The sequence below is a fragment of the Hyla sarda genome, unplaced genomic scaffold, assembly GCF_029499605.1.
Source record: "Hyla sarda isolate aHylSar1 unplaced genomic scaffold, aHylSar1.hap1 scaffold_451, whole genome shotgun sequence".
Taxonomy (NCBI): Eukaryota; Metazoa; Chordata; class Amphibia; order Anura; family Hylidae; genus Hyla; species Hyla sarda.
In genome coordinates, this window is record NW_026610464.1 from 218,235 (window position 1) to 231,476 (window position 13,242).

At 45.8% G+C, this 13,242-nt stretch overlaps 6 non-coding genes across 6 annotated transcripts; all 6 read right to left on the reverse strand.

Moving 5' to 3' along the window:
* Positions 1–1,586: 1,586 nt before the first annotated feature.
* LOC130335487 (U2 spliceosomal RNA) lies at positions 1,587–1,777 on the reverse strand. Its single transcript, XR_008877115.1, has one exon. It is a non-coding gene; the product is annotated as a U2 spliceosomal RNA (small nuclear RNA).
* Positions 1,778–3,853: 2,076 nt separating this feature from the next.
* LOC130335502 (U2 spliceosomal RNA) lies at positions 3,854–4,044 on the reverse strand. Its single transcript, XR_008877128.1, has one exon. It is a non-coding gene; the product is annotated as a U2 spliceosomal RNA (small nuclear RNA).
* Positions 4,045–6,133: 2,089 nt separating this feature from the next.
* On the reverse strand, positions 6,134–6,324 carry LOC130335488 (U2 spliceosomal RNA). The gene has a single exon (XR_008877116.1). It is a non-coding gene; the product is annotated as a U2 spliceosomal RNA (small nuclear RNA).
* Positions 6,325–8,401: 2,077 nt separating this feature from the next.
* Positions 8,402–8,592, reverse strand: LOC130335490 (U2 spliceosomal RNA). The gene has a single exon (XR_008877117.1). It is a non-coding gene; the product is annotated as a U2 spliceosomal RNA (small nuclear RNA).
* A 2,091-nt stretch (positions 8,593–10,683) lies between these two features.
* On the reverse strand, positions 10,684–10,874 carry LOC130335491 (U2 spliceosomal RNA). Its single transcript, XR_008877118.1, has one exon. It is a non-coding gene; the product is annotated as a U2 spliceosomal RNA (small nuclear RNA).
* Positions 10,875–12,965: 2,091 nt separating this feature from the next.
* On the reverse strand, positions 12,966–13,156 carry LOC130335536 (U2 spliceosomal RNA). The gene has a single exon (XR_008877149.1). It is a non-coding gene; the product is annotated as a U2 spliceosomal RNA (small nuclear RNA).
* Between the last annotated feature and the right edge of the window lie 86 nt (positions 13,157–13,242).

The window sequence follows — 13,242 nt, forward strand, 5'->3', positions numbered from 1 at the left end:
AGCTGTCGCTGCTGTGAAGGTTCTAGGTGACATCACAATCCCTATGGTTACATACACAACAAAGCTGGGTTGTTGTTGTTTACACTCTGCAAGGCCTGTGGAAGTGAGTGACATCATAGCACTGTAGTTCTGAGGGTTCTAGATGGATGCAACAATCTCCTGTTGCTTCTATGAAGGCCATAATAGACGACATCACCAAACAGCTCCATAGTCACATACACAGCAAAGGAGAGATGTTGTTTACACCTAGTGATGTCAGTGGTATTGAGTGACATCACAGCACAGTGCTAAGGCTCCTGGGCCTGGACACAGCAGCGGCTGCAATATCTCAACGGAGAATACGTTTATATATATGTGTGTGTGTGCGCGTATATATATATATATATATATATATATATATATATATATATATATTTCTCCGCCGAAATCACTTTTAAACCCATTTCCACCTTTTTTTCCCTTCTCTTCCTCTTACTTTTTTTTCACGTTTTTTTACGTTTTTCTCCTTTTCGCCTCTTTTCTGGGCGTATTATTCTTCTTTTTCTTCTTTTTTTTCGTCTAATGCATACCCCATCAGTGCAGCAATGCTTATTCAATACCGCCAGCAGATGGAGACACTGGGGGATAATTTTCTAAGGATTTATACTGATTTTTCCTGTCTGAATTTGTCGCACAGAAAGTTGCAGGCCAAATATGTGTGACATTTCTGCGACTTTAGCTTCTAGAGCATTTTTACAACATTATACATAGGTGCTGAATACATAAAAAGCGACTGTTCAGCGACAGACAAGTCGCATCGGCTGAAAGTAGGCCAGAATGTCAGTCCATGTTGGAGCAGGTTTAGATACAGTCTAAAGCATAGATCTCAAAGTCTGTGCACAGAATTTAGCAAGGGCCTCGCACCTTCTGATGCATCAGGTAGGTGCACTATAGCATAGCCTAACCCTCTGTACTTTGGTCTATATTGATGCGGGACATAGACAGCCAGCTGATGACCAATCCATTAGTGCAATGGATGGCTGGAAGCATTTGTCTTTGCCTTTGCAATACCACAGAAGCAATGCATGGTCAATGTACAGCAATGACACACCTGTGTGAACAGCCAGGAGACCCCCCCATGTTATGTTACATAGTTACATAGTTAGTACGGTCGAAAAAAGACATATGTCCATCAAGTTCAACCAGGGAATTAAGGGGTAGGGGTGTGGCGCGATATTGGGGAAGGGATGAGATTTTATATTTCTTCATAAGCATTAATCTTATTTTGTCAATTAGGAACATTCAGCACCCACCCGCTATCAAGGCAGCTGCCTATCATGTCATGCCCTACCTGCACAGGTGTGCTGGCTACTCAAATGATCCAATTAAGGAGGCCATTTAGTCAGCAGCAGCAGAAGTCCTGTGCCTGGACGCTCCAACAGCGGCCAGACACAAGCAGAAGCAGCAGAAGCAGCAGCAGCACCACCTTTTGTTTTTTGGCTGCAGCAGCAGCAGCAGCAGCAGCAAGGCCCACAGGGCTGGCTAGCTGGCTAGCCAGCAAGCAGGTAGCAATGAAAGTAGGAATCTTTCTTTTTAACCCTGTAAGGGGGTGGTGCACTGTACCCGAAGATACTGCCATATCGGGTCAATGCATAGGGCGACGGAAGCAAGCTTCGAAATCGGCCCCCGTTCTCAAAAATCCATTTAATATATGGTCCCCAGATAGGGGACGTATCAGATATTAAACTGATAAGAACAGATACTACACTTGATCTTAGCCAAAAGGCCGAGAAGCGATAACCGTGAAAGGGGCGGGCCCAACAAGGTCCCCTTCATGGGCACTATCACTGCTTGCTGTCAGGGAGGCTGCCAGACAATTTTCCATGCACACTCTGGGCTGGGGGGCAGTCAACCACCAGTACACACAGCAGAACCTAAACCCATACCATTATTGCTAAGCAGCAAGACAGGGGCCCATTGCACTCCCACGGGGCCTTTTTAAATGCAATCCATAACCCGGATTTGCCAGGAACCCTTCTTACTCCTCCTACTTGCATGTGACACTGGGCTTAGGATCTGCATAGGAAACACACACACAAGCACACACCTACCTTTGTTGCCTGCAGATGCCTCCTTGGCTGTCCCCAAACGGTATCAAACCAACACCCACGGGAAGCTGTAAGCATAGAGGACATGCCTGCACCCCATTGGACTTACCTGTGTGGGTTAAATCCGGGTTATTTGACAACCTATGGCGGTGATGGTTCTGCTCAGGCAGAGCAGTGCTGATGCTCCTCATAAAGCTGTCGCTGCTGTGAAGGTTCTAGGTGACATCACAAATCCCTATGGTTACATACACAACAAAGCTGGGTTGTTGTTGTTTACACTCTGCAAGGCCTGTGGAAGTGAGTGACATCATAGCACTGTAGTTCTGAGGGTTCTAGATGGATGCAACAATCTCCTGTTGCTTCTATGAAGGCCATAATAGACGACATCACCAAACAGCTCCATAGTCACATACACAGCAAAGGAGAGATGTTGTTTACACCTAGTGATGTCAGTGGTATTGAGTGACATCACAGCACAGTGCTAAGGCTCCTGGGCCTGGACACAGCAGCGGCTGCAATATCTCAACGGAGAATACGTTTATATATATGTGTGTGTGTGCGCGTATATATATATATATATATATATATATATATATATATATATATTTCTCCGCCGAAATCACTTTTAAACCCATTTCCACCTTTTTTTCCCTTCTCTTCCTCTTACTTTTTTTTCACGTTTTTTTACGTTTTTCTCCTTTTCGCCTCTTTTCTGGGCGTATTATTCTTCTTTTTCTTCTTTTTTTTCGTCTAATGCATACCCCATCAGTGCAGCAATGCTTATTCAATACCGCCAGCAGATGGAGACACTGGGGGATAATTTTCTAAGGATTTATACTGATTTTTCCTGTCTGAATTTGTCGCACAGAAAGTTGCAGGCCAAATATGTGTGACATTTCTGCGACTTTAGCTTCTAGAGCATTTTTACAACATTATACATAGGTGCTGAATACATAAAAAGCGACTGTTCAGCGACAGACAAGTCGCATCGGCTGAAAGTAGGCCAGAATGTCAGTCCATGTTGGAGCAGGTTTAGATACAGTCTAAAGCATAGATCTCAAAGTCTGTGCACAGAATTTAGCAAGGGCCTCGCACCTTCTGATGCATCAGGTAGGTGCACTATAGCATAGCCTAACCCTCTGTACTTTGGTCTATATTGATGCGGGACATAGACAGCCAGCTGATGACCAATCCATTAGTGCAATGGATGGCTGGAAGCATTTGTCTTTGCCTTTGCAATACCACAGAAGCAATGCATGGTCAATGTACAGCAATGACACACCTGTGTGAACAGCCAGGAGACCCCCCCATGTTATGTTACATAGTTACATAGTTAGTACGGTCGAAAAAAGACATATGTCCATCAAGTTCAACCAGGGAATTAAGGGGTAGGGGTGTGGCGCGATATTGGGGAAGGGATGAGATTTTATATTTCTTCATAAGCATTAATCTTATTTTGTCAATTAGGAACATTCAGCACCCACCCGCTATCAAGGCAGCTGCCTATCATGTCATGCCCTACCTGCACAGGTGTGCTGGCTACTCAAATGATCCAATTAAGGAGGCCATTTAGTCAGCAGCAGCAGAAGTCCTGTGCCTGGACGCTCCAACAGCGGCCAGACACAAGCAGAAGCAGCAGCAGCACCACCTTTTGTTTTTTGGCTGCAGCAGCAGCAGCAGCAGCAAGGCCCACAGGGCTGGCTAGCTGGCTAGCCAGCAAGCAGGTAGCAATGAAAGTAGGAATCTTTCTTTTTAACCCTGTAAGGGGGTGGTGCACTGTACCCGAAGATACTGCCATATCGGGTCAATGCATAGGGCGACGGAAGCAAGCTTCGAAATCGGCCCCCGTTCTCAAAAATCCATTTAATATATGGTCCCCAGATAGGGGACGTATCAGATATTAAACTGATAAGAACAGATACTACACTTGATCTTAGCCAAAAGGCAGAGAAGCGATAACCGTGAAAGGGGCGGGCCCAACAAGGTCCCCTTCATGGGCACTATCACTGCTTGCTGTCAGGGAGGCTGCCAGACAATTTTCCATGCACACTCTGGGCTGGGGGGCAGTCAACCACCAGTACACACAGCAGAACCTAAACCCATACCATTATTGCTAAGCAGCAAGACAGGGGCCCATTGCACTCCCACGGGGCCTTTTTAAATGCAATCCATAACCCGGATTTGCCAGGAACCCTTCTTACTCCTCCTACTTGCATGTGACACTGGGCTTAGGATCTGCATAGGAAACACACACACAAGCACACACCTACCTTTGTTGCCTGCAGATGCCTCCTTGGCTGTCCCCAAACGGTATCAAACCAACACCCACGGGAAGCTGTAAGCATAGAGGACATGCCTGCACCCCATTGGACTTACCTGTGTGGGTTAAATCCGGGTTATTTGACAACCTATGGCGGTGATGGTTCTGCTCAGGCAGAGCAGTGCTGATGCTCCTCATAAAGCTGTCGCTGCTGTGAAGGTTCTAGGTGACATCACAATCCCTATGGTTACATACACAACAAAGCTGGGTTGTTGTTGTTTACACTCTGCAAGGCCTGTGGAAGTGAGTGACATCATAGCACTGTAGTTCTGAGGGTTCTAGATGGATGCAACAATCTCCTGTTGCTTCTATGAAGGCCATAATAGACGACATCACCAAACAGCTCCATAGTCACATACACAGCAAAGGAGAGATGTTGTTTACACCTAGTGATGTCAGTGGTATTGAGTGACATCACAGCACAGTGCTAAGGCTCCTGGGCCTGGACACAGCAGCGGCTGCAATATCTCAACGGAGAATACGTTTATATATATGTGTGTGTGTGCGCGTATATATATATATATATATATATATATATATATATATATATATATTTCTCCGCCGAAATCACTTTTAAACCCATTTCCACCTTTTTTTCCCTTCTCTTCCTCTTACTTTTTTTTCACGTTTTTTTACGTTTTTCTCCTTTTCGCCTCTTTTCTGGGCGTATTATTCTTCTTTTTCTTCTTTTTTTTCGTCTAATGCATACCCCATCAGTGCAGCAATGCTTATTCAATACCGCCAGCAGATGGAGACACTGGGGGATAATTTTCTAAGGATTTATACTGATTTTTCCTGTCTGAATTTGTCGCACAGAAAGTTGCAGGCCAAATATGTGTGACATTTCTGCGACTTTAGCTTCTAGAGCATTTTTACAACATTATACATAGGTGCTGAATACATAAAAAGCGACTGTTCAGCGACAGACAAGTCGCATCGGCTGAAAGTAGGCCAGAATGTCAGTCCATGTTGGAGCAGGTTTAGATACAGTCTAAAGCATAGATCTCAAAGTCTGTGCACAGAATTTAGCAAGGGCCTCGCACCTTCTGATGCATCAGGTAGGTGCACTATAGCATAGCCTAACCCTCTGTACTTTGGTCTATATTGATGCGGGACATAGACAGCCAGCTGATGACCAATCCATTAGTGCAATGGATGGCTGGAAGCATTTGTCTTTGCCTTTGCAATACCACAGAAGCAATGCATGGTCAATGTACAGCAATGACACACCTGTGTGAACAGCCAGGAGACCCCCCCATGTTATGTTACATAGTTACATAGTTAGTACGGTCGAAAAAAGACATATGTCCATCAAGTTCAACCAGGGAATTAAGGGGTAGGGGTGTGGCGCGATATTGGGGAAGGGATGAGATTTTATATTTCTTCATAAGCATTAATCTTATTTTGTCAATTAGGAACATTCAGCACCCACCCGCTATCAAGGCAGCTGCCTATCATGTCATGCCCTACCTGCACAGGTGTGCTGGCTACTCAAATGATCCAATTAAGGAGGCCATTTAGTCAGCAGCAGCAGAAGTCCTGTGCCTGGACGCTCCAACAGCGGCCAGACACAAGCAGAAGCAGCAGAAGCAGCAGCAGCACCACCTTTTGTTTTTTGGCTGCAGCAGCAGCAGCAGCAGCAGCAAGGCCCACAGGGCTGGCTAGCTGGCTAGCCAGCAAGCAGGTAGCAATGAAAGTAGGAATCTTTCTTTTTAACCCTGTAAGGGGGTGGTGCACTGTACCCGAAGATACTGCCATATCGGGTCAATGCATAGGGCGACGGAAGCAAGCTTCGAAATCGGCCCCCGTTCTCAAAAATCCATTTAATATATGGTCCCCAGATAGGGGACGTATCAGATATTAAACTGATAAGAACAGATACTACACTTGATCTTAGCCAAAAGGCCGAGAAGCGATAACCGTGAAAGGGGCGGGCCCAACAAGGTCCCCTTCATGGGCACTATCACCGCTTGCTGTCAGGGAGGCTGCCAGACAATTTTCCATGCACACTCTGGGCTGGGGGGCAGTCAACCACCAGTACACACAGCAGAACCTAAACCCATACCATTATTGCTAAGCAGCAAGACAGGGGCCCATTGCACTCCCACGGGGCCTTTTTAAATGCAATCCATAACCCGGATTTGCCAGGAACCCTTCTTACTCCTCCTACTTGCATGTGACACTGGGCTTAGGATCTGCATAGGAAACACACACACAAGCACACACCTACCTTTGTTGCCTGCAGATGCCTCCTTGGCTGTCCCCAAACGGTATCAAACCAACACCCACGGGAAGCTGTAAGCATAGAGGACATGCCTGCACCCCATTGGACTTACCTGTGTGGGTTAAATCCGGGTTATTTGACAACCTATGGCGGTGATGGTTCTGCTCAGGCAGAGCAGTGCTGATGCTCCTCATAAAGCTGTCGCTGCTGTGAAGGTTCTAGGTGACATCACAATCCCTATGGTTACATACACAACAAAGCTGGGTTGTTGTTGTTTACACTCTGCAAGGCCTGTGGAAGTGAGTGACATCATAGCACTGTAGTTCTGAGGGTTCTAGATGGATGCAACAATCTCCTGTTGCTTCTATGAAGGCCATAATAGACGACATCACCAAACAGCTCCATAGTCACATACACAGCAAAGGAGAGATGTTGTTTACACCTAGTGATGTCAGTGGTATTGAGTGACATCACAGCACAGTGCTAAGGCTCCTGGGCCTGGACACAGCAGCGGCTGCAATATCTCAACGGAGAATACGTTTATATATATGTGTGTGTGTGCGCGTATATATATATATATATATATATATATATATATATATATTTCTCCGCCGAAATCACTTTTAAACCCATTTCCACCTTTTTTTCCCTTCTCTTCCTCTTACTTTTTTTTCACGTTTTTTTACGTTTTTCTCCTTTTCGCCTCTTTTCTGGGCGTATTATTCTTCTTTTTCTTCTTTTTTTTCGTCTAATGCATACCCCATCAGTGCAGCAATGCTTATTCAATACCGCCAGCAGATGGAGACACTGGGGGATAATTTTCTAAGGATTTATACTGATTTTTCCTGTCTGAATTTGTCGCACAGAAAGTTGCAGGCCAAATATGTGTGACATTTCTGCGACTTTAGCTTCTAGAGCATTTTTACAACATTATACATAGGTGCTGAATACATAAAAAGCGACTGTTCAGCGACAGACAAGTCGCATCGGCTGAAAGTAGGCCAGAATGTCAGTCCATGTTGGAGCAGGTTTAGATACAGTCTAAAGCATAGATCTCAAAGTCTGTGCACAGAATTTAGCAAGGGCCTCGCACCTTCTGATGCATCAGGTAGGTGCACTATAGCATAGCCTAACCCTCTGTACTTTGGTCTATATTGATGCGGGACATAGACAGCCAGCTGATGACCAATCCATTAGTGCAATGGATGGCTGGAAGCATTTGTCTTTGCCTTTGCAATACCACAGAAGCAATGCATGGTCAATGTACAGCAATGACACACCTGTGTGAACAGCCAGGAGACCCCCCCATGTTATGTTACATAGTTACATAGTTAGTACGGTCGAAAAAAGACATATGTCCATCAAGTTCAACCAGGGAATTAAGGGGTAGGGGTGTGGCGCGATATTGGGGAAGGGATGAGATTTTATATTTCTTCATAAGCATTAATCTTATTTTGTCAATTAGGAACATTCAGCACCCACCCGCTATCAAGGCAGCTGCCTATCATGTCATGCCCTACCTGCACAGGTGTGCTGGCTACTCAAATGATCCAATTAAGGAGGCCATTTAGTCAGCAGCAGCAGAAGTCCTGTGCCTGGACGCTCCAACAGCGGCCAGACACAAGCAGAAGCAGCAGAAGCAGCAGCAGCACCACCTTTTGTTTTTTGGCTGCAGCAGCAGCAGCAGCAAGGCCCACAGGGCTGGCTAGCTGGCTAGCCAGCAAGCAGGTAGCAATGAAAGTAGGAATCTTTCTTTTTAACCCTGTAAGGGGGTGGTGCACTGTACCCGAAGATACTGCCATATCGGGTCAATGCATAGGGCGACGGAAGCAAGCTTCGAAATCGGCCCCCGTTCTCAAAAATCCATTTAATATATGGTCCCCAGATAGGGGACGTATCAGATATTAAACTGATAAGAACAGATACTACACTTGATCTTAGCCAAAAGGCCGAGAAGCGATAACCGTGAAAGGGGCGGGCCCAACAAGGTCCCCTTCATGGGCACTATCACTGCTTGCTGTCAGGGAGGCTGCCAGACAATTTTCCATGCACACTCTGGGCTGGGGGGCAGTCAACCACCAGTACACACAGCAGAACCTAAACCCATACCATTATTGCTAAGCAGCAAGACAGGGGCCCATTGCACTCCCACGGGGCCTTTTTAAATGCAATCCATAACCCGGATTTGCCAGGAACCCTTCTTACTCCTCCTACTTGCATGTGACACTGGGCTTAGGATCTGCATAGGAAACACACACACAAGCACACACCTACCTTTGTTGCCTGCAGATGCCTCCTTGGCTGTCCCCAAACGGTATCAAACCAACACCCACGGGAAGCTGTAAGCATAGAGGACATGCCTGCACCCCATTGGACTTACCTGTGTGGGTTAAATCCGGGTTATTTGACAACCTATGGCGGTGATGGTTCTGCTCAGGCAGAGCAGTGCTGATGCTCCTCATAAAGCTGTCGCTGCTGTGAAGGTTCTAGGTGACATCACAATCCCTATGGTTACATACACAACAAAGCTGGGTTGTTGTTGTTTACACTCTGCAAGGCCTGTGGAAGTGAGTGACATCATAGCACTGTAGTTCTGAGGGTTCTAGATGGATGCAACAATCTCCTGTTGCTTCTATGAAGGCCATAATAGACGACATCACCAAACAGCTCCATAGTCACATACACAGCAAAGGAGAGATGTTGTTTACACCTAGTGATGTCAGTGGTATTGAGTGACATCACAGCACAGTGCTAAGGCTCCTGGGCCTGGACACAGCAGCGGCTGCAATATCTCAACGGAGAATACGTTTATATATATGTGTGTGTGTGCGCGTATATATATATATATATATATATATATATATATATATATATATATATTTCTCCGCCGAAATCACTTTTAAACCCATTTCCACCTTTTTTTCCCTTCTCTTCCTCTTACTTTTTTTTCACGTTTTTTTACGTTTTTCTCCTTTTCGCCTCTTTTCTGGGCGTATTATTCTTCTTTTTCTTCTTTTTTTTCGTCTAATGCATACCCCATCAGTGCAGCAATGCTTATTCAATACCGCCAGCAGATGGAGACACTGGGGGATAATTTTCTAAGGATTTATACTGATTTTTCCTGTCTGAATTTGTCGCACAGAAAGTTGCAGGCCAAATATGTGTGACATTTCTGCGACTTTAGCTTCTAGAGCATTTTTACAACATTATACATAGGTGCTGAATACATAAAAAGCGACTGTTCAGCGACAGACAAGTCGCATCGGCTGAAAGTAGGCCAGAATGTCAGTCCATGTTGGAGCAGGTTTAGATACAGTCTAAAGCATAGATCTCAAAGTCTGTGCACAGAATTTAGCAAGGGCCTCGCACCTTCTGATGCATCAGGTAGGTGCACTATAGCATAGCCTAACCCTCTGTACTTTGGTCTATATTGATGCGGGACATAGACAGCCAGCTGATGACCAATCCATTAGTGCAATGGATGGCTGGAAGCATTTGTCTTTGCCTTTGCAATACCACAGAAGCAATGCATGGTCAATGTACAGCAATGACACACCTGTGTGAACAGCCAGGAGACCCCCCCATGTTATGTTACATAGTTACATAGTTAGTACGGTCGAAAAAAGACATATGTCCATCAAGTTCAACCAGGGAATTAAGGGGTAGGGGTGTGGCGCGATATTGGGGAAGGGATGAGATTTTATATTTCTTCATAAGCATTAATCTTATTTTGTCAATTAGGAACATTCAGCACCCACCCGCTATCAAGGCAGCTGCCTATCATGTCATGCCCTACCTGCACAGGTGTGCTGGCTACTCAAATGATCCAATTAAGGAGGCCATTTAGTCAGCAGCAGCAGAAGTCCTGTGCCTGGACGCTCCAACAGCGGCCAGACACAAGCAGAAGCAGCAGAAGCAGCAGCAGCACCCCCTTTTGTTTTTTGGCTGCAGCAGCAGCAGCAGCAGCAGCAAGGCCCACAGGGCTGGCTAGCTGGCTAGCCAGCAAGCAGGTAGCAATGAAAGTAGGAATCTTTCTTTTTAACCCTGTAAGGGGGTGGTGCACTGTACCCGAAGATACTGCCATATCGGGTCAATGCATAGGGCGACGGAAGCAAGCTTCGAAATCGGCCCCCGTTCTCAAAAATCCATTTAATATATGGTCCCCAGATAGGGGACGTATCAGATATTAAACTGATAAGAACAGATACTACACTTGATCTTAGCCAAAAGGCCGAGAAGCGATAACCGTGAAAGGGGCGGGCCCAACAAGGTCCCCTTCATGGGCACTATCACTGCTTGCTGTCAGGGAGGCTGCCAGACAATTTTCCATGCACACTCTGGGCTGGGGGGCAGTCAACCACCAGTACACACAGCAGAACCTAAACCCATACCATTATTGCTAAGCAGCAAGACAGGGGCCCATTGCACTCCCACGGGGCCTTTTTAAATGCAATCCATAACCCGGATTTGCCAGGAACCCTTCTTACTCCTCCTACTTGCATGTGACACTGGGCTTAGGATCTGCATAGGAAACACACACACAAGCACACACCTACCTTTGTTGCCTGCAGATGCCTCCTTGGCTGTCCCCAAACGGTATCAAACCAACACCCACGGGAAGCTGTAAGCATAGAGGACATGCCTGCACCCCATTGGACTTACCTGTGTGGGTTAAATCCGGGTTATTTGACAACCTATGGCGGTGATGGTTCTGCTCAGGCAGAGCAGTGCTGATGCTCCTCATAAAGCTGTCGCTGCTGTGAAGGTTCTAGGTGACATCACAATCCCTATGGTTACATACACAACAAAGCTGGGTTGTTGTTGTTTACACTCTGCAAGGCCTGTGGAAGTGAGTGACATCATAGCACTGTAGTTCTGAGGGTTCTAGATGGATGCAACAATCTCCTGTTGCTTCTATGAAGGCCATAATAGACGACATCACCAAACAGCTCCATAGTCACATACACAGCAAAGGAGAGATGTTGTTTACACCTAGTGATGTCAGTGGTATTGAGTGACATCACAGCACAGTGCTAAGGCTCCTGGGCCTGGACACAGCAGCGGCTGCAATATCTCAACGGAGAATACGTTTATATATATGTGTGTGTGTGCGCGTATATATATATATATATATATATATATATATATATATATATATATATTTCTCCGCCGAAATCACTTTTAAACCCATTTCCACCTTTTTTTCCCTTCTCTTCCTCTTACTTTTTTTTCACGTTTTTTTACGTTTTTCTCCTTTTCGCCTCTTTTCTGGGCGTATTATTCTTCTTTTTCTTCTTTTTTTTCGTCTAATGCATACCCCATCAGTGCAGCAATGCTTATTCAATACCGCCAGCAGATGGAGACACTGGGGGATAATTTTCTAAGGATTTATACTGATTTTTCCTGTCTGAATTTGTCGCACAGAAAGTTGCAGGCCAAATATGTGTGACATTTCTGCGACTTTAGCTTCTAGAGCATTTTTACAACATTATACATAGGTGCTGAATACATAAAAAGCGACTGTTCAGCGACAGACAAGTCGCATCGGCTGAAAGTAGGCCAGAATGTCAGTCCATGTTGGAGCAGGTTTAGATACAGTCTAAAGCATAGATCTCAAAGTCTGTGCACAGAATTTAGCAAGGGCCTCGCACCTTCTGATGCATCAGGTAGGTGCACTATAGCATAGCCTAACCCTCTGTACTTTGGTCTATATTGATGCGGGACATAGACAGCCAGCTGATGACCAATCCATTAGTGCAATGGATGGCTGGAAGCATTTGTCTTTGCCTTTGCAATACCACAGAAGCAATGCATGGTCAATGTACAGCAATGACACACCTGTGTGAACAGCCAGGAGACCCCCCCATGTTATGTTACATAGTTACATAGTTAGTACGGTCGAAAAAAGACATATGTCCATCAAGTTCAACCAGGGAATTAAGGGGTAGGGGTGTGGCGCGATATTGGGGAAGGGATGAGATTTTATATTTCTTCATAAGCATTAATCTTATTTTGTCAATTAGGAACATTCAGCACCCACCCGCTATCAAGGCAGCTGCCTATCATGTCATGCCCTACCTGCACAGGTGTGCTGGCTACTCAAATGATCCAATTAAGGAGGCCATTTAGTCAGCAGCAGCAGAAGTCCTGTGCCTGGACGCTCCAACAGCGGCCAGACACAAGCAGAAGCAGCAGAAGCAGCAGCAGCACCACCTTTTGTTTTTTGGCTGCAGCAGCAGCAGCAGCAGCAGCAAGGCCCACAGGGCTGGCTAGCTGGCTAGCCAGCAAGCAGGTAGCAATGAAAGTAGGAATCTTTCTTTTTAACCCTGTAAGGGGGTGGTGCACTGTACCCGAAGATACTGCCATATCGGGTCAATGCATAGGGCGACGGAAGCAAGCTTCGAAATCGGCCCCCGTTCTCAAAAATCCATTTAATATATGGTCCCCAGATAGGGGACATATCAGATATTAAACTGATAAGAACAGATACTACACTTGATCTTAGCCAAAAGGCCGAGAAGCGATAACCGTGAAAGGGGCGGGCCCAACAAGGTCCCCTTCATGGGCACTATCACTGCTTGCTGTCAGGGAGGCTGCCAGACAATTTTCCA